The sequence below is a fragment of the Nicotiana sylvestris genome, chromosome 3 (assembly GCF_000393655.2).
Source record: "Nicotiana sylvestris chromosome 3, ASM39365v2, whole genome shotgun sequence".
Lineage (NCBI taxonomy): Eukaryota > Viridiplantae > Streptophyta > Magnoliopsida > Solanales > Solanaceae > Nicotiana > Nicotiana sylvestris.
The window spans coordinates 153,674,807-153,697,966 of record NC_091059.1 but is presented as its reverse complement, the minus strand read 5'-3'; positions in this window follow the sequence as shown (position 1 = coordinate 153,697,966).

The following is a 23,160-nucleotide window of genomic DNA, read 5'->3' as shown; positions in this document are numbered from 1 at the left end:
TTCAGTCAGCATTAGGGTTTTAAACCCTAAACTGAACTTTTCCTTTAGCCAGCATTAGGGTTTTAATCCCTAAACTGAGCTTTTCCATGCAATCAGCATTAGGGTTTTAAATCCTAAACTGAACTTTTTTCCATTTAGCCAGCATTAGGGTTTTAAACCCTAAACTGAGCTTTTCCATGCAATCAGCGTTAGGGTATTAAACCCTAAACTGAACTTCTTCCTTTAGTCAGCATTAGGGTTTTAAACCCTAAACTGAACTTTTTTCCATTTAGCCAGCATTAGGGTTTTAAACCCTAAACTGAGCTTTTCCATGCAATCAGCGTTAGGGTTTTAAACCCTAAACTGAACTTCTTCCTTTAGTCAGCATTAGGGTTTTAAACCCTAAACTGAACTTTTTTCCATTTAGCCATCATTAGGGTTTTAAACCCTAAACTGAGCTTTTTCATGCAATCAGTGTTAGGGTTTTAAACCCTAAACTGAACTTCTTCCTTTAGTCAGCATTAGGGTTTTAAACCCTGAACTGAACTTTTTTCCATTCAGCCAGCATTAGGGTTTTAAACCCTAAACTGAGCTTTTCCATGCAATCAGCATTAGGATTTTAAACCCTAAACTGAACTTTTTTCCATTCAGCTAGCATTAGGGTTTTAAACCCTAAACTGAGCTTTTCCATGCAATCAGCATTAGGGTTTTAAACCCTAAACTGAACTTTTTTCCATTCAGCCACCATTAGAGTTTTAAACCCTAAACTGAGCTTTTCCATGCAATCATCATTAGGGTTTTAAACCCTAAACTGAATTTTTCCTTTAGTCAGCATTAGGGTTTTAAACCCTAACTGAACTTTTTTCCATTCAGCCAGCATTAGGGTTTTAAACCCTAAATTGAGCTTTTCCATGCAATCAGCATTAGGGTTTTAAACCCTAAACTGAACTTTTTTTCATTCAGCCAGCATTAGGGTTTTAAACCCTAAACTGAGCTTTTCCATGCAATCAGCATTAGGGTTTTAAACCCTAAACTGAACTCTTTCCTTTCAGTCAGCATTAGGGTTTTAAACCCTAACAGAACTTTTTTTCATTCAGCCAGCATTAGGGTTTTAAACCCTAAACTGAGCTTTTCCATGCAATCAGCATTAGGGTTTTAAACCCTAAACTGAACTTTTTCCATTCAGCCAGCATTAGGGTTTTAAACCCTAAACTTTGCTTTTCCATGCAATCAGCATTAGGGTTTTAAACCCTAAACTGAACCTTTTTCCATTCAGCCAGCATTAGGGTTTTAAACCCTAATCTGAGCTTTTCCATGCAATCAGCATTAGGGTTTTAAACCCTAAACTGAACTCTTTCCTTTCAGTTAGCATTAGGGTTTTAAACCCTAAACTGAGCTTTTCCATGCAATCATCATTAGGGTTTTAAACCCTAAACTGAATTTTTCCTTTAGTCAGCATTAGGGTTTTAAACCCTAAACTGAACTTTTTTCCATTCAGTCAGCATTAGGGTTTTAAACCCTAAACTGAACTTTTCCTTTAGTCAGCATTAGGGTTTTAAAACCCTAAACTGAACTTTTTTCCATTCAGTCAGCATTAGGGTTTTAAACCCTAAACTGAACTTTTCCTTTAGCCAGCATTAGGGTTTTAATCCCTAAACTGAGCTTTTCCATGCAATCAGCATTAGGGTTTTAAATCCTAAACTGAACTTTTTTCCATTTAGCCAGCATTAGGGTTTTAAACCCTAAACTGAGCTTTTCCATGCAATCAGCGTTAGGGTATTAAACCCTAAACTGAACTTCTTCCTTTAGTCAGCATTAGGGTTTTAAACCCTAAACTGAACTTTTTTCCATTTAGCCAGCATTAGGGTTTTAAACCCTAAACTGAGCTTTTCCATGCAATCAGCGTTAGGGTTTTAAACCCTAAACTGAACTTCTTCCTTTAGTCAGCATTAGGGTTTTAAACCCTAAACTGAACTTTTTTCCATTTAGCCATCATTAGGGTTTTAAACCCTAAACTGAGCTTTTTCATGCAATCAGTGTTAGGGTTTTAAACCCTAAACTGAACTTCTTCCTTTAGTCAGCATTAGGGTTTTAAACCCTGAACTGAACTTTTTTCCATTCAGCCAGCATTAGGGTTTTAAACCCTAAACTGAGCTTTTCCATGCAATCAGCATTAGGATTTTAAACCCTAAACTGAACTTTTTTCCATTCAGCTAGCATTAGGGTTTTAAACCCTAAACTGAGCTTTTCCATGCAATCAGCATTAGGGTTTTAAACCCTAAACTGAACTTTTTTCCATTCAGCCACCATTAGAGTTTTAAACCCTAAACTGAGCTTTTCCATGCAATCATCATTAGGGTTTTAAACCCTAAACTGAATTTTTCCTTTAGTCAGCATTAGGGTTTTAAACCCTAACTGAACTTTTTTCCATTCAGCCAGCATTAGGGTTTTAAACCCTAAACTGAGCTTTTCCATGCAATCAGCATTAGGGTTTTAAACCCTAAACTGAATTTTTCTTTTAGTCAGCATTAGGGTTTTAAACCCGAAACTGAACTTTTTTCCATTCAGCCAGCATTAGGGTTTTAAACCCTAAACTGAGCTTTTCCATGCAATCAGCATTAGGGTTTTAAACCCTAAACTGAACTCTTTCCTTTCAGTCAACATTAGGGTTTTAAACCCTAACAGAACTTTTTTTCATTCAGCCAGCATTAGGGTTTTAAACCCTAAACTGAGCTTTTCCATGCAATCAGCATTAGGGTTTTAAACCCTAAACTGAACTTTTTCCATTCAGCCAGCATTAGGGTTTTAAACCCTAAACTTTGCTTTTCGATGCAATCAGCATTAGAGTTTTAAACCCTAAACTGAACTTTTTTCCATTCAGCCAGCATTAGGGTTTTAAACCCTAATCTGAGCTTTTCTATGCAATCAACATTAGGGTTTTAAACCCTAAACTAAACTCTTTCCTTTCAGTTAGCATTAGGGTTTTAAACCCTAAACTGAGCTTTTCCATGCAATCATCATTAGGGTTTTAAACCCTAAACTGAATTTTTCCTTTAGTCAGCATTAGGGTTTTAAACCCTAAACTGAACTTTTTTCCATTCAGTCAGCATTAGGGTTTTAAACCCTAAACTGAACTTTTCCTTTAGTCAGCATTAGGGTTTTAAAACCCTAAACTGAACTTTTTTCCATTCAGTCAGCATTAGGGTTTTAAACCCTAAACTGAACTTTTCCTTTAGCCAGCATTAGGGTTTTAATCCCTAAACTGAGCTTTTCCATGCAATCAGCATTAGGGTTTTAAACCCTAAACTGAACTTTTTTCCATTTAGCCAGCATTAGGGTTTTAAACCCTAAACTGAGCTTTTCCATGCAATCAGCGTTAGGGTTTTAAACCCTAATCTAAACTTCTTCCTTTAGTCAGCATTAGGGTTTTAAACCCTAAACTGAACTTTTTTCCATTTAGCCATCATTAGGGTTTTAAACCCTAAACTGAGCTTTTTCATGCAATCAGCGTTAGGGTTTTAAACCCTAAACTGAACTTCTTCCTTTAGTCAGCATTAGGGTTTTAAACCCTAAACTGAACTTTTTTCCATTCAGCCAGCATTAGGGTTTTAAACCCTAAACTGAGCTTTTCCATGCAATCAGCATTAGGGTTTTAAACCCTAAACTGAACTTTTTTCCATTCAGCTAGCATTAGGGTTTTAAACCCTAAACTGAGCTTTTCCATGGCAATCAGCATTAGGGTTTTAAACCCTAAACTGAACTTTTTTCCATTCAGCCAGCATTAGAGTTTTAAACCCTAAACTGAGCTTTTCCATGCAATCATCATTAGGGTTTTAACCCTAAACTGAATTTTTCCTTTAGTCAGCATTAGGGTTTTAAACCCTAACTGAACTTTTTTCCATTCAGCCAGCATTAGGGTTTTAAACCCTAAACTGAGCTTTTCCATGCAATCAGCATTAGGGTTTTAAACCCTAAACTGAACTCTTTCCTTTCAGTTAGCATTAGGGTTTTAAACCCTAAACTGAACTTTTCCTTTAGTCAGCATTAGAGTTTTAAACCCTAAACTGAGCTTTTCCATGCAATCATCATTAGGGTTTTAACCCTAAACTGAGCTTTTCCATGCAATCAGCATTAGGGTTTTAAACCCGAAATTGAACTTTTTTCCATTCAGCCAGCATTAGGGTTTTAAACCCTAAACTGAGCTTTTCCATGCAATTAGCATTAGAGTTTTAAACCCTAAACTGAACTCTTTCCTTTCAGTCAGCATTAGGGTTTTAAACCATAACAGAACTTTTTTTCATTCAGCCAGCATTAGGGTTTTAAACCCTAAACTGAGCTTTTCCATGCAATCAGCATTAGGGTTCTAAACCCTAAACTGAACTTTCTCCATTCAGCCAGCATTAGGGTTTTAAACCCTAAACTTTGCTTTTCCATGCAATCAGCATTAGGGTTTTAAACCTTAAACTGAACTTTTTTCCATTCAGCCAGCATTAGGGTTTTAAACCCTAATATGAGCTTTTCCATGCAATCAGCATTAGGGTTTTAAACCCTAAACTGAACTCTTTCCTTTCAGTTAGCATTAGGGTTTTAAACCCTAAACTGAACTTTTCCTTTAGTCAGCATTAGGGTTTTAAACCCTAAACTGAACTTTTTCCTGTAGTCAGCATTAGGGTTTTAAACCCTAAACTGAACTTTTTTCCATTCAGCCAGCATTAGGGTTTTAAACCCTAAACTAAGCTTTTCCATGCAATCATCATTAGGGTTTTAAACCCTAAACTGAATTTTTCCTTTAGTCAGCATTAGGGTTTTAAACCCTAAACTGAACTTTTTTCCATTCAGTCAGCATTAGGGTTTTAAAACCTAAACTGAACTTTTTCCTTTAATCAGCATTAGGGTTTTAAACCCTAACTGAACTTTTTTCCATTCAGCCAGCATTAGGGTTTTAAACCCTAAACTGAGCTTTTCCGTGCAGTCAGCATTAGGGTTTTAAACCCTAAACTGAGCTTTTCCATGCAATCAGCATTAGGGTTTTAAACCCTAAACTGAGCTTTTCCATGCAATCAGCATTAGGGTTTTAAACCCTAAACTGAACTCTTTCCTTTCAGTCAGCATTAGGGTTTTAAACCCTAAACTGAACTTTTTTCCATTCAGTCAGCATTAGGGTTTTAAACCCTAAACCTGAACTTTTCCTTTAGTCAGCATTAGGGTTTTAAAACCCTAAACTGAACTTTTTTCCATTCAGTCAGCATTAGGGTTTTAAACCCTAAACTGAACTTTTCCTTTAGCCAGCATTAGGGTTTTAAACCCTAAACTGAGCTTTTCCATGCAATCAGCATTAGGGTTTTAAACCCTAAACTGAACTTTTTTCCATTTAGCCAGCATTAGGGTTTTAAACCCTAAACTGAGCTTTTCCATGCAATCAGTGTTAGGGTTTTAAACCCTAAACTGAACTTCTTCCTTTAGTCAGCATTAGGGTTTTAAACGCTAAACTGAACTTTTTTCCATTTAGCCATCATTAGGGTTTTAAACCCTAAACTGAGCTTTTTCATGCAATCAGCGTTAGGGTTTTAAACCCTAAACTGAACTTCTTCCTTTAGTCAGCATTAGGGTTTTAAACCCTAAACTAAACTTTTTTCCATTCAGCCAGCATTAGGGTTTTAAACCCTAAATTGAGCTTTTCCATGCAATCAGCATTAGGGTTTTATACCCTGAACTGAACTTTTTTCCATTCAGCCAGCATTAGGGTTTTAAACCCTAAACTGAGCTTTTCCATGCAATTAGCATTAGGGTTTTATACCCTAAACTGAACTTTTTTCCATTCAGCCAACATTATGGTTTTAAACCCTAAACTGAGCTTTTCCATGCAATCATCATTAGGGTTTTAAACCCTAAACTGAATTTTTCCTTTAGTCAGCATTAGGGTTTTAAACCCTAAACTGAACTTTTTTCCATTCAGTCAGCATTAGGGTTTTAAACCCTAAACTGAACTTTTCCTTTAGCCAGCATTAGGGTTTTAAACCCTAAACTGAGCTTTTCCATGCAATCAGCATTAGGGTTTTAAACCCTAAACTGAACTTTTTTCCATTCAGCCAGCATTAGAGTTTTAAACCCTAAACTGAGCTTTTCCATGCAATCATCATTAGGGTTTTAACCCTAAACTGAATTTTTCCTTTAGTCAGCATTAGGGTTTTAAACCCGAAACTGAACTTTTTTCCATTCAGCCAGCATTAGGGTTTTAAACCCTAAACTGAGCTTTTCCATGCAATTAGCATTAGGGTTTTAAACCCTAAACTGAACTCTTTCCTTTCAGTCAGCATTAGGGTTTTAAACCCTAACAGAACTTTTTTCCTTTAGTCAGCATTAGGGTTTTAAACCCTAAACTGAACTTTTTTCCATTCAGCCAGCATTAGGGTTTTAAACCCTAAACTAAGCTTTTCCATGCAATCATCATTAGGGTTTTAAACCCTAAACTGAATTTTTCCTTTAGTAAGCATTAGGGTTTTAAACCCTAAACTGAACTTTTTCCATTCAGTCAGCATTAGGGTTTTAAAACCTAAACTGAACTTTTTCCTTTAATCAGCATTAGGGTTTTAAACCCTAACTGAACTTTTTTCCATTCAGCCAGCATTAGGGTTTTAAACCCTAAACTGAGCTTTTCCATGCAATCAGCATTAGGGTTTTAAACCCTAAACTGAGCTTTTCCATGCAATCAGCATTAGGGTTTTAAATCCTAAACTAAACTCTTTCCTTTCAGTCAACATTAGGGTTTTAAACCCTAAACTGAACTTTTTTCCATTCAGTCAGCATTAGGGTTTTAAACCCTAAACTGAACTTTTCCTTTAGTCAGCATTAGGGTTTTAAAACCCTAAACTGAACTTTTTTCCATTCAGTCAGCATTAGGGTTTTAAACCCTAAACTGAACTTTTCCTTTAGCCAGCATTAGGGTTTTAAACCCCAAACTGAGCTTTTCCATGCAATCAGCATTAGGGTTTTAAACCCTAAACTGAACTTTTTTCCATTTAGCCAGCATTAGGGTTTTAAACCCTAAACTGAGCTTTTCCATGCAATCAGCGTTAGGGTTTTAAACCCTAAACTGAACTTCTTCCTTTAGTCAGCATTAGGGTTTTAAACGCTAAACTGAACTTTTTTCCATTTAGCCATCATTAGGGTTTTAAACCCTAAACTGAGCTTTTTCATGCAATCAGCGTTAGGGTTTTAAACCCTAAACTGAACTTCTTCCTTTAGTCAGCATTAGGGTTTTAAACCCTAAACTAAACTTTTTTCCATTCAACCAGCATTAGGGTTTTAAACCCTAAACTGAGCTTTTCTATGCAATCAGCATTAGGGTTTTATACCCTGAACTGAACTTTTTTCCATTCAGCCAGCATTAGGGTTTTAAACCCTAAACTGAGCTTTTCCATGCAATTAGCATTAGGGTTTAAAACCCTAAACTGAACTTTTTTCCATTCAGCCAACATTATGGTTTTAAACCCTAAACTGAGCTTTTCCATGCAATCATCATTAGGGTTTTAAACCCTAAACTGAATTTTTCCTTTAGTCAGCATTAGGGTTTTAAACCCTAAACTGAACTTTTTTCCATTCAGTCAGCATTAGGGTTTTAAACCCTAAACTGAACTTTTCCTTTAGTCAGCATTAGGGTTTTAAAACCCTAAACTGAACTTTTTTCCATTCAGCCAGCATTAGGGTTTTAAACCCTAAACTGAGATTTTCCATGCAATCAGCATTAGGGTTTTAAACCCTAAACTGAACTTTTTTCCATTTAGCCAGCATTAGGGTTTTAAACCCTAAACTGAGCTTTTCCATGCAATCAGCATTAGGGTTTTAAACCCTAAACTGAACTTCTTCCTTTAGTCAGCATTAGGGTTTTAAACCCTAAACTGAACTTTTTTCTATTTAGCCATCATTAGGGTTTTAAACCCTAAACTGAGCTTTTTCATGCAATCAACGTTAGGGTTTTAAACCCTAAACTGAACTTCTTCCTTTAGTCAGCATTAGGGTTTTAAACCCTAAACTAAACTTTTTTCCATTCAGCCAGCATTAGGGTTTTAAACCCTAAACTGAGCTTTTCCATGCAATCAGCATTAGGGTTTTAAACCCTAAACTGAACTTTTTCCATTCAGCCAGCATTAGGGTTTTAAACCCTAAACTTTGCTTTTCCATGCAATCAGCATTAGGGTTTTAAACCCTAAACTGAACTTTTTTCCATTCAGCCAACATTAGGGTTTTAAATCCTAATCTGAGCTTTTCCATGCAATCAGCATTAGGGTTTTAAACCCTAAACTGAATTCTTTCCTTTCAGTTAGCATTAGGGTTTTAAACCCTAAACTGAACTTTTCCTTTAGTCAGCATTAGGGTTTTAAACCCTAAACTGAACTTTTTCCTTTAGTCAGCATTAGGGTTTTAAACCCTAAACTGAACTTTTTTCCATTCAGCCAGCATTAGGGTTTTAAACCCTAAACTAAGCTTTTCCATGCAATCATCATTAGGGTTTTAAACCCTAAACTGAATTTTTCCTTTAGTCAGCATTAGGGTTTTAAACCCTAAACTGAACTTTTTTCCATTCAGTCAGCATTAGGGTTTTAAAACCTAAACTGAACTTTTTCCATGCAATCAGCATTAGGGTTTTAAACCCTAAACTGAACTTTTTTCCATTTAGCCAGCATTAGGGTTTTAAACCCTAAACTGAGCTTTTCCATGCAATCAGCGTTAGGGTTTTAAACCCTAAACTGAACTTCTTCCTTTAGTCAGCATTAGGGTTTTAAACGCTAAACTGAACTTTTTCCATTTAGCCAGCATTAGGGTTTTAAACCCTAAACTGAGCTTTTCCATGCAATCAGTGTTAGGGTTTTAAACCCTAAACTGAACTTCTTCCTTTAGTCAGCATTAGGGTTTTAAACCCTAAACTAAACTTTTTTCCATTCAGCCAGCATTAGGGTTTTAAACCCTAAATTGAGCTTTTCCATGCAATCAGCATTAGGGTTTTATACCCTGAACTGAACTTTTTTCCATTCAGCCAGCATTAGGGTTTTAAACCCTAAACTGAGCTTTTCCATGCAATTAGCATTAGGGTTTTATACCCTAAACTGAACTTTTTTCCATTCAGCCAACATTATGGTTTTAAACCCTAAACTGAGCTTTTCCATGCAATCATCATTAGGGTTTTAAACCCTAAACTGAATTTTTCCTTTAGTCAGCATTAGGGTTTTAAACCCTAAACTGAACTTTTTTCCATTCAGTCAGCATTAGGGTTTTAAACCCTAAACTGAACTTTTCCTTTAGTCAGCATTAGGGTTTTAAAACCCTAAACTGAACTTTTTTCCATTCAGTCAGCATTAGGGTTTTAAACCCTAAACTGAACTTTTCCTTTAGCCAGCATTAGGGTTTTAAACCCTAAACTGAGATTTTCCATGCAATCAGCATTAGGGTTTTAAACCCTAAACTGAACTTTTTTCCATTTAGCCAGCATTAGGGTTTTAAACCCTAAACTGAGCTTTTCCATGCAATCAGTGTTAGGGTTTTAAACCCTAAACTGAACTTCTTCCTTTAGTCAGCATTAGGGTTTTAAACGCTAAACTGAACTTTTTTCCATTTAGCCATCATTAGGGTTTTAAACCCTAAACTGAGCTTTTTCATGCAATCAGCGTTAGGGTTTTAAACCCTAAACTGAACTTCTTCCTTTAGTCAGCATTAGGGTTTTAAACCCTAAACTGAACTTTTCCTTTAGCCAGCATTAGGGTTTTAAACCCTAAATTGAGCTTTTCCATGCAATCAGCATTAGGGTTTTATACCCTAAACTGAACTTTTTTCCATTCAGCCAGCATTAGGGTTTTAAACCCTAAACTGAGCTTTTTCATGCAATCAGCATTAGGGTTTTAAACCCTAAACTGAGCTTCTTCCTTTAGTCAGCATTATGGTTTTAAACCCTAAACTGAACTTTTTTCCATTCAATCATCATTAGGGTTTTAAACCCTAAACTGAGCTTTTCCATGCAATCAGCATTAGGGTTTTAAACCCTAAACTGAACTTTTTTCCATTCAGTCAGCATTAGGGTTTTAAACCCTAAACTGAGCTTTTCCTTTAGCCAGCATTAGGGTTTTAAACCCTAAACTGAGCTTTTCCATGCAATCAGCATTAGGGTTTTAAACCCTAAACTGAACTTTTTTCCATTCAGCCAGCATTAGAGTTTTAAACCCTAAACTGAGCTTTTCCATGCAATCATCATTAGGGTTTTAACCCTAAACTGAATTTTTCCTTTAGTCAGCATTAGGGTTTTAAACCCGAAACTGAACTTTTTTCCATTCAGCCAGCATTAGGGTTTTAAACCCTAAACTGAGCTTTTCCATGCAATTAGCATTAGGGTTTTAAACCCTAAACTGAACTCTTTCCTTTCAGTCAGCATTAGGGTTTTAAACCCTAATAGAACTTTTTTCCTTTAGTCAGCATTAGGGTTTTAAACCCTAAACTGAACTTTTTTCCATTCAGCCAGCATTAGGGTTTTAAACCCTAAACTAAGCTTTTCCATGCAATCATCATTAGGGTTTTAAACCCTAAACTGAATTTTTCCTTTAGTAAGCATTAGGGTTTTAAACCCTAAACTGAACTTTTTTCCATTCAGTCAGCATTAGGGTTTTAAAACCTAAACTGAACTTTTTCCTTTAATCAGCATTAGGGTTTTAAACCCTAACTGAACTTTTTTCCATTCAGCCAGCATTAGGGTTTTAAACCCTAAACTGAGCTTTTCCATGCAATCAGCATTAGGGTTTTAAACCCTAAACTGAGCTTTTCCATGCAATCAGCATTAGGGTTTTAAATCCTAAACTAAACTCTTTCCTTTCAGTCAACATTAGGGTTTTAAACCCTAAACTGAACTTTTTTCCATTCAGTCAGCATTAGGGTTTTAAACCCTAAACTGAACTTTTCCTTTAGTCAGCATTAGGGTTTTAAAACCCTAAACTGAACTTTTTTCCATTCAGTCAGCATTAGGGTTTTAAACCCTAAACTGAACTTTTCCTTTAGCCAGCATTAGGGTTTTAAACCCCAAACTGAGCTTTTCCATGCAATCAGCATTAGGGTTTTAAACCCTAAACTGAACTTTTTTCCATTTAGCCAGCATTAGGGTTTTAAACCCTAAACTGAGCTTTTCCATGCAATCAGCGTTAGGGTTTTAAACCCTAAACTGAACTTCTTCCTTTAGTCAGCATTAGGGTTTTAAACGCTAAACTGAACTTTTTTCCATTTAGCCATCATTAGGGTTTTAAACCCTAAACTGAGCTTTTTCATGCAATCAGCGTTAGGGTTTTAAACCCTAAACTGAACTTCTTCCTTTAGTCAGCATTAGGGTTTTAAACCCTAAACTAAACTTTTTTCCATTCAACCAGCATTAGGGTTTTAAACCCTAAACTGAGCTTTTCCATGCAATCAGCATTAGGGTTTTATACCCTGAACTGAACTTTTTTCCATTCAGCCAGCATTAGGGTTTTAAACCCTAAACTGAGCTTTTCCATGCAATTAGCATTAGGGTTTAAAACCCTAAACTGAACTTTTTTCCATTCAGCCAACATTATGGTTTTAAACCCTAAACTGAGCTTTTCCATGCAATCATCATTAGGGTTTTAAACCCTAAACTGAATTTTTCCTTTAGTCAGCATTAGGGTTTTAAACCCTAAACTGAACTTTTTTCCATTCAGTCAGCATTAGGGTTTTAAACCCTAAACTGAACTTTTCCTTTAGTCAGCATTAGGGTTTTAAAACCCTAAACTGAACTTTTTTCCATTCAGTCAGCATTAGGGTTTTAAACCCTAAACTGAACTTTTCCTTTAGCCAGCATTAGGGTTTTAAACCCTAAACTGAGATTTTCCATGCAATCAGCATTAGGGTTTTAAACCCTAAACTGAACTTTTTTCCATTTAGCCAGCATTAGGGTTTTAAACCCTAAACTGAGCTTTTCCATGCAATCAGCATTAGGGTTTTAAACCCTAAACTGAACTTCTTCCTTTAGTCAGCATTAGGGTTTTAAACCCTAAACTGAACTTTTTTCTATTTAGCCATCATTAGGGTTTTAAACCCTAAACTGAGCTTTTTCATGCAATCAACGTTAGGGTTTTAAACCCTAAACTGAACTTCTTCCTTTAGTCAGCATTAGGGTTTTAAACCCTAAACTAAACTTTTTTCCATTCAGCCAGCATTAGGGTTTTAAACCCTAAACTGAGCTTTTCCATGCAATCAGCATTAGGGTTTTAAACCCTAAACTGAACTTTTTCCATTCAGCCAGCATTAGGGTTTTAAACCCTAAACTTTGCTTTTCCATGCAATCAGCATTAGGGTTTTAAACCCTAAACTGAACTTTTTTCCATTCAGCCAGCATTAGGGTTTTAAATCCTAATCTGAGCTTTTCCATGCAATCAGCATTAGGGTTTTAAACCCTAAACTGAATTCTTTCCTTTCAGTTAGCATTAGGGTTTTAAACCCTAAACTGAACTTTTCCTTTAGTCAGCATTAGGGTTTTAAACCCTAAACTGAACTTTTTCCTTTAGTCAGCATTAGGGTTTTAAACCCTAAACTGAACTTTTTTCCATTCAGCCAGCATTAGGGTTTTAAACCCTAAACTAAGCTTTTCCATGCAATCATCATTAGGGTTTTAAACCCTAAACTGAATTTTTCCTTTAGTCAGCATTAGGGTTTTAAACCCTAAACTGAACTTTTTTCCATTCAGTCAGCATTAGGGTTTTAAAACCTAAACTGAACTTTTTCCATGCAATCAGCATTAGGGTTTTAAACCCTAAACTGAACTTTTTTCCATTTAGCCAGCATTAGGGTTTTAAACCCTAAACTGAGCTTTTCCATGCAATCAGCGTTAGGGTTTTAAACCCTAAACTGAACTTCTTCCTTTAGTCAGCATTAGGGTTTTAAACCCTAAACTGAACTTTTTTCCATTTAGCCATCATTAGGGTTTTAAACCCTAAACTGAGCTTTTTCATGCAATCAGCATTAGGGTTTTAAACCCTAAACTGAACTTCTTCCTTTAGTCAGCATTAGGGTTTTAAACCCTAAACTAAACTTTTTTCCATTCAGCCAGCATTAGGGTTTTAAACCCTAAACTGAGCTTTTCCATGCAATCAGCATTAGGGTTTTAAACCCTGAACTGAACTTTTTTCCATTCAGCCAGCATTAGGGTTTTAAACCCTAAACTGAGCTTTTCCATGCAATTAGCATTAGGGTTTTAAACCCTAAACTGAACTTTTTTCCATTCAGCCAACATTATGGTTTTAAACCCTAAACTGAGTTTTTCCATGCAATCATCATTAGGGTTTTAAACCCTAAACTGAATTTTTCCTTTAGTCAGCATTAGGGTTTTAAACCCTAAACTGAACTTTTTTCCATTCAGTCAGCATTAGGGTTTTAAACCCTAAACTGAACTTTTCCTTTAGTCAGCATTAGGGTTTTAAAACCCTAAACTGAACTTTTTTCCATTCAGTCAGCATTAGGGTTTTAAACCCTAAACTGAACTTTTCCTTTAGCCAGCATTAGGGTTTTAAACCCTAAACTGAGATTTTCCATGCAATCAGCATTAGGGTTTTAAACCCTAAACTGAACTTTTTTCCATTTAGCCAGCATTAGGGTTTTAAACCCTAAACTGAGCTTTTCCATGCAATCAGCATTAGGGTTTTAAACCCTAAACTGAACTTCTTCCTTTAGTCAGCATTAGGGTTTTAAACCCTAAACTGAACTTTTTTCTATTTAGCCATCATTAGGGTTTTAAACCCTAAACTGAGCTTTTTCATGCAATCAGCGTTAGGGTTTTAAACCCTAAACTGAACTTCTTCCTTTAGTCAGCATTAGGGTTTTAAACCCTAAACTGAACTTTTCCTTTAGCCAGCATTAGGGTTTTAAACCCTAAACTTAGATTTTCCATGCAATCAGCATTAGGGTTTTAAACCCTAAACTGAACTTTTTTCCATTTAGCCAGCATTAGGGTTTTAAACCCTAAACTGAGCTTTTCCATGCAATCAGCATTAGGGTTTTAAACCCTAAACTGAACTTCTTCCTTTAGTCAGCATTAGGGTTTTAAACCCTAAACTGAACTTTTTTCCATTCAGTCAGCATTAAGGTTTAAACCCTAAACTGAGCTTTTCCATGCAATCAGCATTAGGGTTTTAAACCCTAAACTGAACTTTTTTCCATTCAGCCAGCATTAGGGTTTTAAACCCTAAACTGAGCTTTTCCATGCAATCATCATTAGGGTTTTAAACCCTAAACTGAATTTTTCCTTTAGTCAGCATTAGGGTTTTAAACCCTAACTGAACTTTTTTCCATTCAGCCAGCATTAGGGTTTTAAACCCTAAACTGAGCTTTTCCATGCAATCAGCATTAGGGTTTTAAACTCTAAACTGAATTTTTCCTTTAGTCAGCATTAGGGTTTTAAACCCTAAACTGAACTTTTTTCCATTCAGCCAGCATTAGGGTTTTAAACCCTAAACTGAACTTTTCCATGCAATCAGCATTAGGGTTTTAAACCCTAAACTGAACTCTTTCCTTTCAGTCAGCATTAGGGTTTTAAACCCTAACAGAACTTTTTTTCATTCAGCCAGCATTACGGTTTTAAACCCTAAACTGAGCTTTTCCATTCAATCAGCATTAGGGTTTTAAACCCTAAACTGAACATTTTCCATTCAGCTAGCATTAGGGTTTTAAACCCTAAACTGAGCTTTTCCATGCAATTAGCATTAGGGTTTTAAACCCTAAACTGAACTTTTTTCCATTCATCCAGCATTAGGGTTTTAAACCCTAATCTGAGCTTTTCCATGCAATCAGCATTAGGGTTTTAAACCCTAAACTGAACTCTTTCCTTTCAGTTAGCATTAGGGTTTTAAACCCTAAACTGAACTTTTCCTTTAGTCAGCATTAGAGTTTTAAACCCTAAACTGAGCTTTTCCATGTAATCATCATTAGGGTTTTAACCCTAAACTGAATTTTTCCTTTAGTCAGCATTAGGGTTTTAAACCCTAACAGAACTTTTTTTCATTCAGCCAGCATTAGGGTTTTAAACCCTAAACTGAGCTTTTCCATGCAATCAGCGTTAGGGTTTTAAACCCTAAACTAAACTTCTTCCCTTAGTCAGCATTAGGGTTTTAAACCCTAAACTGAACTTTTTTCCATTTAGCCATCATTAGGGTTTTAAACCCTAAACTGAGCTTTTTCATGCAATCAGCGTTTAGGGTTTTAAACCCTAAACTGAACTTCTTCATTTAGTCAGCATTAGGGTTTTAAACCCTAAACTGAACTTTTTTCCATTCAGCCAGCATTAGGGTTTTAAACCCTAAACTGAGCTTTTCCATGCAATCAGCATTAGGGTTTTAAACCCTAAACTGAACTTTTTTCCATTCAGCTAGCATTAGGGTTTTAAACCCTAAACTGAGCTTTTCCATGCAATCAGCATTAGGGTTTTAAACCCTAAACTGAACTTTTTTCCATTCAGCCAGCATTAGAGTTTTAAACCCTAAACTGAGCTTTTCCATGCAATCATCATTAGGGTTTTAACCCTAAACTGAATTTTTCCTTTAGTCAGCATTAGGGTTTTAAACCCTAACTGAACTTTTTTCCATTCAGCCAGCATTAGGGTTTTAAACCCTAAACTGAGCTTTTCCATGCAATCAGCATTAGGGTTTTAAACCCTAAACTGAACTCTTTCCTTTCAGTCAGCATTAGGGTTTTAAACCCTAAACTGAACTTTTCCTTTAGTCAGCATTAGAGTTTTAAACCCTAAACTGAGCTTTTCCATGCAATCATCATTAGGGTTTTAACCCTAAACTGAATTTTTCCTTTAGTCAGCATTAGGGTTTTAAACCCGAAACTGAACTTTTTTCCATTCAGCCAGCATTAGGGTTTTAAACCCTAAACTGAGCTTTTCCATGCAATTAGCATTAGGGTTTTAAACCCTAAACTGAACTCTTTCCTTTCATGAAAGAATAAGGGTTTTAAACCCTAACAGAACTTTTTTTCATTCAGCCAGCATTAGGGTTTTAAACCCTAAACTTTTCTTTTCCATGCAATCAGCATTAGGGTTTTAAACCCTAAACTAAACTTTTTCCATTCAGCCAGCATTAGGGTTTTAAACCCTAATCTGAGCTTTTTCATGCAATCAGCATTAGGGTTTTAAACCCTAAACTAAACTTTTTTCCATTCAGCCAGCATTAGGGTTTTAAACCCTAATCTGAGCTTTTTCATGCAATCAGCATTAGGGTTTTAAACCATAAACTGAACTCTTTCCTTTCAGTTAGCATTAGGGTTTTAAACCCTAAACTGAACTTTTCCTTTAGTCAGCATTAGGGTTTTAAACCCTAAACTGAACTTTTTCCTGCAATCAGCAGTAGGGTTTTAAACCCTAAACTGAACTTTTTTCCATTCAGCCACCATTAGAGTTTTAAACCCTAAACTGAGCTTTTCCATGCAATCATCATTAGGGTTTTAAACCCTAAACTGAATTTTTCCTTTAGTCAGCATTAGGGTTTTAAACCCTAACTGAACTTTTTTCCATTCAGCCAGCATTAGGGTTTTAAACCCTAAACTGAGCTTTTCCATGCAATCAGCATTAGGGTTTTAAACTCTAAACTGAATTTTTCCTTTAGTCAGCATTAGGGTTTTAAACCCTAAACTGAACTTTTTTCCATTCAGCCAGCATTAGGGTTTTAAACCCTAAACTGAACTTTTCCATGCAATCAGCATTAGGGTTTTAAACCCTAAACTGAACTCTTTCCTTTCAGTCAGCATTAGGGTTTTAAACCCTAACAGAACTTTTTTTCATTCAGCCAGCATTACGGTTTTAAACCCTAAACTGAGCTTTTCCATTCAATCAGCATTAGGGTTTTAAACCCTAAACTGAACATTTTCCATTCAGCCAGCATTAGGGTTTTAAACCCTAAACTGAGCTTTTCCATGCAATTAGCATTAGGGTTTTAAACCCTAAACTGAACTTTTTTCCATTCATCCAGCATTAGGGTTTTAAACCCTAATCTGAGCTTTTCCATGCAATCAGCATTAGGGTTTTAAACCCTAAACTGAACTCTTTCCTTTCAGTTAGCATTAGGGTTTTAAACCCTAAACTGAACTTTTCCTTTAGTCAGCATTAGAGTTTTAAACCCTAAACTGAGCTTTTCCATGCAATCATCATTAGGGTTTTAACCCTAAACTGAATTTTTCCTTTAGTCAGCATTATGGTTTTAAACCCTAACAGAACTTTTTTTCATTCAGCCAGCATTAGGGTTTTAAACCCTAAACTGAGCTTTTCCATGCAATTAGCATTAGGGTTTTAAACCCTAAACTGAACTTTTTCCATTCAGCCAGCATTTGGGTTTTAAACCCTAAACTTTGATTTTCCATGCAATCAGCATTAGGGTTTTAAACCCTAAACTGAATTTTTCCTTTAGTCAGCATTAGGGTTTTAAACCCTAAACTAAACTTTTTTCCATTCAGTCAGCATTAGGGTTTTAAACCCTAAACTGAACTTTTCCTTTAGTCAGCATTAGGGTTTTAAAACCCTAAACTGAACTTTTTTCCATTCAGTCAGCATTAGGGTTTTAAACCCTAAACTGAACTTTTCCTTTAGCCAGCATTAGGGTTTTAAACCCTAAACTGAGATTTTCCATGCAATCAGCATTAGGGTTTTAAACCCTAAACTGAACTTTTTTCCATTTAGCCAGCATTAGGGTTTTAAACCCTAAACTGAGCTTTTCCATGCAATCAGCATTAGGGTTTTAAACCCTAAACTGAACTTCTTCCTTTAGTCAGCATTAGGGTTTTAAACCCTAAACTGAACTTTTTTCTATTTAGCCATCATTAGGGTTTTAAACCCTAAACTGAAGCTTTTTCATGCAATCAGCGTTAGGGTTTTAAACCCTAAACTGAACTTTTTTCTATTTAGCCATCATTAGGGTTTTAAACCCTAAACTGAGCTTTTTCATGCAATCAGCGTTAGGGTTTTAAACCCTAAACTGAACTTTTTTCCATTCAGCTAGCATTAGGGTTTTAAACCCTAAACTGAGCTTTTCCATGCATTCAGCATTAGGGTTTTAAACCCTAAACTGAACTTTTTTCCATTCAGCCACCATTAGAGTTTTAAACCCTAAACTGAGCTTTTCCATGCAATCATCATTAGGGTTTTAAACCCTAAACTGAATTTTTCCTTTAGTCAGCATTAGGGTTTTAAACCCTAACTGAACTTTTTTCCATTCAGCCAGCATTAGGGTTTTAAACCCTAAACTGAGCTTTTCCATGCAATCAGCATTAGGGTTTTAAACCCTAAACTAAATTTTTCCTTTAGTCAGCATTAGAGTTTTAAACCCTAAACTGAACTTTTTTCCATTCAGCCAGCATTAGGTTTTTAAACCCTAAACTGAACTTTTCCATGCAATCAGCATTAGGGTTTTAAACCCTAAACTGAACTCTTTCCTTTCAGTCAGCATTAGGGATTTAAACCCTAACAGAACTTTTTTCATTCAACCAGCATTACGGTTTTAAACCCTAAACTAAGCTTTTCCATTCAATCAGCATTAGGGTTTTAAACCCTAAACTGAACTTTTTTCCATTCAGTCAGCATTAGGGTTTTAAAACCTAAACTGAACTTTTTCCTTTAATCAGCATTAGGGTTTTAAACCCTAAACTGAACTTTTTTCCATTTAGCCAGCATTAGGGTTTTAAACCCTAAACTGAGCTTTTCCATGCAATCAGCGTTAGGGTTTTAAACCCTAAACTGAACTTCTTCCTTTAGTCAGCATTAGGGTTTTAAACGCTAAACTGAACTTTTTTCCATTTAGCCATCATTAGCGTTTTAAACCCTAAACTGAGCTTTTTCATGCAATCAGCGTTAGGGTTTTAAACCCTAAACTGAACTTCTTCCTTTAGTCAGCATTAGGGTTTTAAACCCTAAACTAAACTTTTTTCCATTCAGCCAGCATTAGGGTTTTAAACCCTAAACTGAGCTTTTCCATGCAATCAGCATTAGGGTTTTATACCCTGAACTGAACTTTTTTCCATTCAGCCAGCATTAGGGTTTTAAACCCGTCAACTGAGCTTTTCCATGCAATTAGCATTAGGGTTTTAAAACCTAATCTGAACTTTTTTCCATTCAGCCAACATTATGGTTTTAAACCCTAAACTGAGCTTTTCCATGCAATCATCATTAGGGTTTTAAACCCTAAACTGAATTTTTCCTTTAGTCAGCATTAGGGTTTTAAACCCTAAACTGAACTTTTTTCCATTCAGTCAGCATTAGGGTTTTAAAACCTAAACTGAACTTTTTCCTTTAATCAGCATTAGGGTTTTAAACCCTAACTGAACTTTTTTCCATTCAGCCAGCATTAGGGTTTTAAACCCTAAACTGAGCTTTTCCATGCAATCAGCATTAGGGTTTTAAACCCTAAACTGAGCTTTTCCATGCAATCAGCATTAGGGTTTTAAATCCTAAACTAAACTCTTTCCTTTCAGTCAACATTAGGGTTTTAAACCCTAAACTGAACTTTTTTCCATTCAGTCAGCATTAGGGTTTTAAACCCTAAACTGAACTTTTCCTTTAGTCAGCATTAGGGTTTTAAAACCCTAAACTGAACTTTTTTCCATTCAGTCAGCATTAGGGTTTTAAACCCTAAACTGAACTTTTCCTTTAGCCAGCATTAGGGTTTTAAACCCCAAACTGAGCTTTTCCATGCAATCAGCATTAGGGTTTTAAACCCTAAACTGAACTTTTTTCCATTTAGCCAGCATTAGGGTTTTAAACCCTAAACTGAGCTTTTCCATGCAATCAGCGTTAGGGTTTTAAACCCTAAACTGAACTTCTTCCTTTAGTCAGCATTAGGGTTTTAAACGCTAAACTGAACTTTTTTCCATTTAGCCATCATTAGGGTTTTAAACCCTAAACTGAGCTTTTTCATGCAATCAGCGTTAGGGTTTTAAACCCTAAACTGAACTTCTTCCTTTAGTCAGCATTAGGGTTTTAAACCCTAAACTAAACTTTTTTCCATTCAACCAGCATTAGGGTTTTAAACCCTAAACTGAGCTTTTCCATGCAATCAGCATTAGGGTTTTATACCCTGAACTGAACTTTTTTCCATTCAGCCAGCATTAGGGTTTTAAACCCTAAACTGAGCTTTTCCATGCAATTAGCATTAGGGTTTAAAACCCTAAACTGAACTTTTTTCCATTCAGCCAACATTATGGTTTTAAACCCTAAACTGAGCTTTTCCATGCAATCATCATTAGGGTTTTAAACCCTAAACTGAATTTTTCCTTTAGTCAGCATTAGGGTTTTAAACCCTAAACTGAACTTTTTTCCATTCAGTCAGCATTAGGGTTTTAAACCCTAAACTGAACTTTTCCTTTAGTCAGCATTAGGGTTTTAAAACCCTAAACTGAACTTTTTTCCATTCAGTCAGCATTAGGGTTTTAAACCCTAAACTGAACTTTTCCTTTAGCCAGCATTAGGGTTTTAAACCCTAAACTGAGATTTTCCATGCAATCAGCATTAGGGTTTTAAACCCTAAACTGAACTTTTTTCCATTTAGCCAGCATTAGGGTTTTAAACCCTAAACTGAGCTTTTCCATGCAATCAGCATTAGGGTTTTAAACCCTAAACTGAACTTCTTCCTTTAGTCAGCATTAGGGTTTTAAACCCTAAACTGAACTTTTTTCTATTTAGCCATCATTAGGGTTTTAAACCCTAAACTGAGCTTTTTCATGCAATCAACGTTAGGGTTTTAAACCCTAAACTGAACTTCTTCCTTTAGTCAGCATTAGGGTTTTAAACCCTAAACTAAACTTTTTTCCATTCAGCCAGCATTAGGGTTTTAAACCCTAAACTGAGCTTTTCCATGCAATCAGCATTAGGGTTTTAAACCCTAAACTGAACTTTTTCCATTCAGCCAGCATTAGGGTTTTAAACCCTAAACTTTGCTTTTCCATGCAATCAGCATTAGGGTTTTAAACCCTAAACTGAACTTTTTTCCATTCAGCCAGCATTAGGGTTTTAAATCCTAATCTGAGCTTTTCCATGCAATCAGCATTAGGGTTTTAAACCCTAAACTGAATTCTTTCCTTTCAGTTAGCATTAGGGTTTTAAACCCTAAACTGAACTTTTCCTTTAGTCAGCATTAGGGTTTTAAACCCTAAACTGAACTTTTTCCTTTAGTCAGCATTAGGGTTTTAAACCCTAAACTGAACTTTTTTCCATTCAGCCAGCATTAGGGTTTTAAACCCTAAACTAAGCTTTTCCATGCAATCATCATTAGGGTTTTAAACCCTAAACTGAATTTTTCCTTTAGTCAGCATTAGGGTTTTAAACCCTAAACTGAACTTTTTTCCATTCAGTCAGCATTAGGGTTTTAAAACCTAAACTGAACTTTTTCCATGCAATCAGCATTAGGGTTTTAAACCCTAAACTGAACTTTTTTCCATTTAGCCAGCATTAGGGTTTTAAACCCTAAACTGAGCTTTTCCATGCAATCAGCGTTAGGGTTTTAAACCCTAAACTGAACTTCTTCCTTTAGTCAGCATTAGGGTTTTAAACCCTAAACTGAACTTTTTTCCATTTAGCCATCATTAGGGTTTTAAACCCTAAACTGAGCTTTTTCATGCAATCAGCATTAGGGTTTTAAACCCTAAACTGAACTTCTTCCTTTAGTCAGCATTAGGGTTTTAAACCCTAAACTAAACTTTTTTCCATTCAGCCAGCATTAGGGTTTTAAACCCTAAACTGAGCTTTTCCATGCAATCAGCATTAGGGTTTTAAACCCTGAACTGAACTTTTTTCCATTCAGCCAGCATTAGGGTTTTAAACCCTAAACTGAGCTTTTCCATGCAATTAGCATTAGGGTTTTAAACCCTAAACTGAACTTTTTTCCATTCAGCCAACATTATGGTTTTAAACCCTAAACTGAGTTTTTCCATGCAATCATCATTAGGGTTTTAAACCCTAAACTGAATTTTTCCTTTAGTCAGCATTAGGGTTTTAAACCCTAAACTGAACTTTTTTCCATTCAGTCAGCATTAGGGTTTTAAACCCTAAACTGAACTTTTCCTTTAGTCAGCATTAGGGTTTTAAAACCCTAAACTGAACTTTTTTCCATTCAGTCAGCATTAGGGTTTTAAACCCTAAACTGAACTTTTCCTTTAGCCAGCATTAGGGTTTTAAACCCTAAACTGAGATTTTCCATGCAATCAGCATTAGGGTTTTAAACCCTAAACTGAACTTTTTTCCATTTAGCCAGCATTAGGGTTTTAAACCCTAAACTGAGCTTTTCCATGCAATCAGCATTAGGGTTTTAAACCCTAAACTGAACTTCTTCCTTTAGTCAGCATTAGGGTTTTAAACCCTAAACTGAACTTTTTTCTATTTAGCCATCATTAGGGTTTTAAACCCTAAACTGAGCTTTTTCATGCAATCAGCGTTAGGGTTTTAAACCCTAAACTGAACTTCTTCCTTTAGTCAGCATTAGGGTTTTAAACCCTAAACTGAACTTTTCCTTTAGCCAGCATTAGGGTTTTAAACCCTAAACTTAGATTTTCCATGCAATCAGCATTAGGGTTTTAAACCCTAAACTGAACTTTTTTCCATTTAGCCAGCATTAGGGTTTTAAACCCTAAACTGAGCTTTTCCATGCAATCAGCATTAGGGTTTTAAACCCTAAACTGAACTTCTTCCTTTAGTCAGCATTAGGGTTTTAAACCCTAAACTGAACTTTTTTCCATTCAGTCAGCATTAAGGTTTAAACCCTAAACTGAGCTTTTCCATGCAATCAGCATTAGGGTTTTAAACCCTAAACTGAACTTTTTTCCATTCAGCCAGCATTAGGGTTTTAAACCCTAAACTGAGCTTTTCCATGCAATCATCATTAGGGTTTTAAACCCTAAACTGAATTTTTCCTTTAGTCAGCATTAGGGTTTTAAACCCTAACTGAACTTTTTTCCATTCAGCCAGCATTAGGGTTTTAAACCCTAAACTGAGCTTTTCCATGCAATCAGCATTAGGGTTTTAAACTCTAAACTGAATTTTTCCTTTAGTCAGCATTAGGGTTTTAAACCCTAAACTGAACTTTTTTCCATTCAGCCAGCATTAGGGTTTTAAACCCTAAACTGAACTTTTCCATGCAATCAGCATTAGGGTTTTAAACCCTA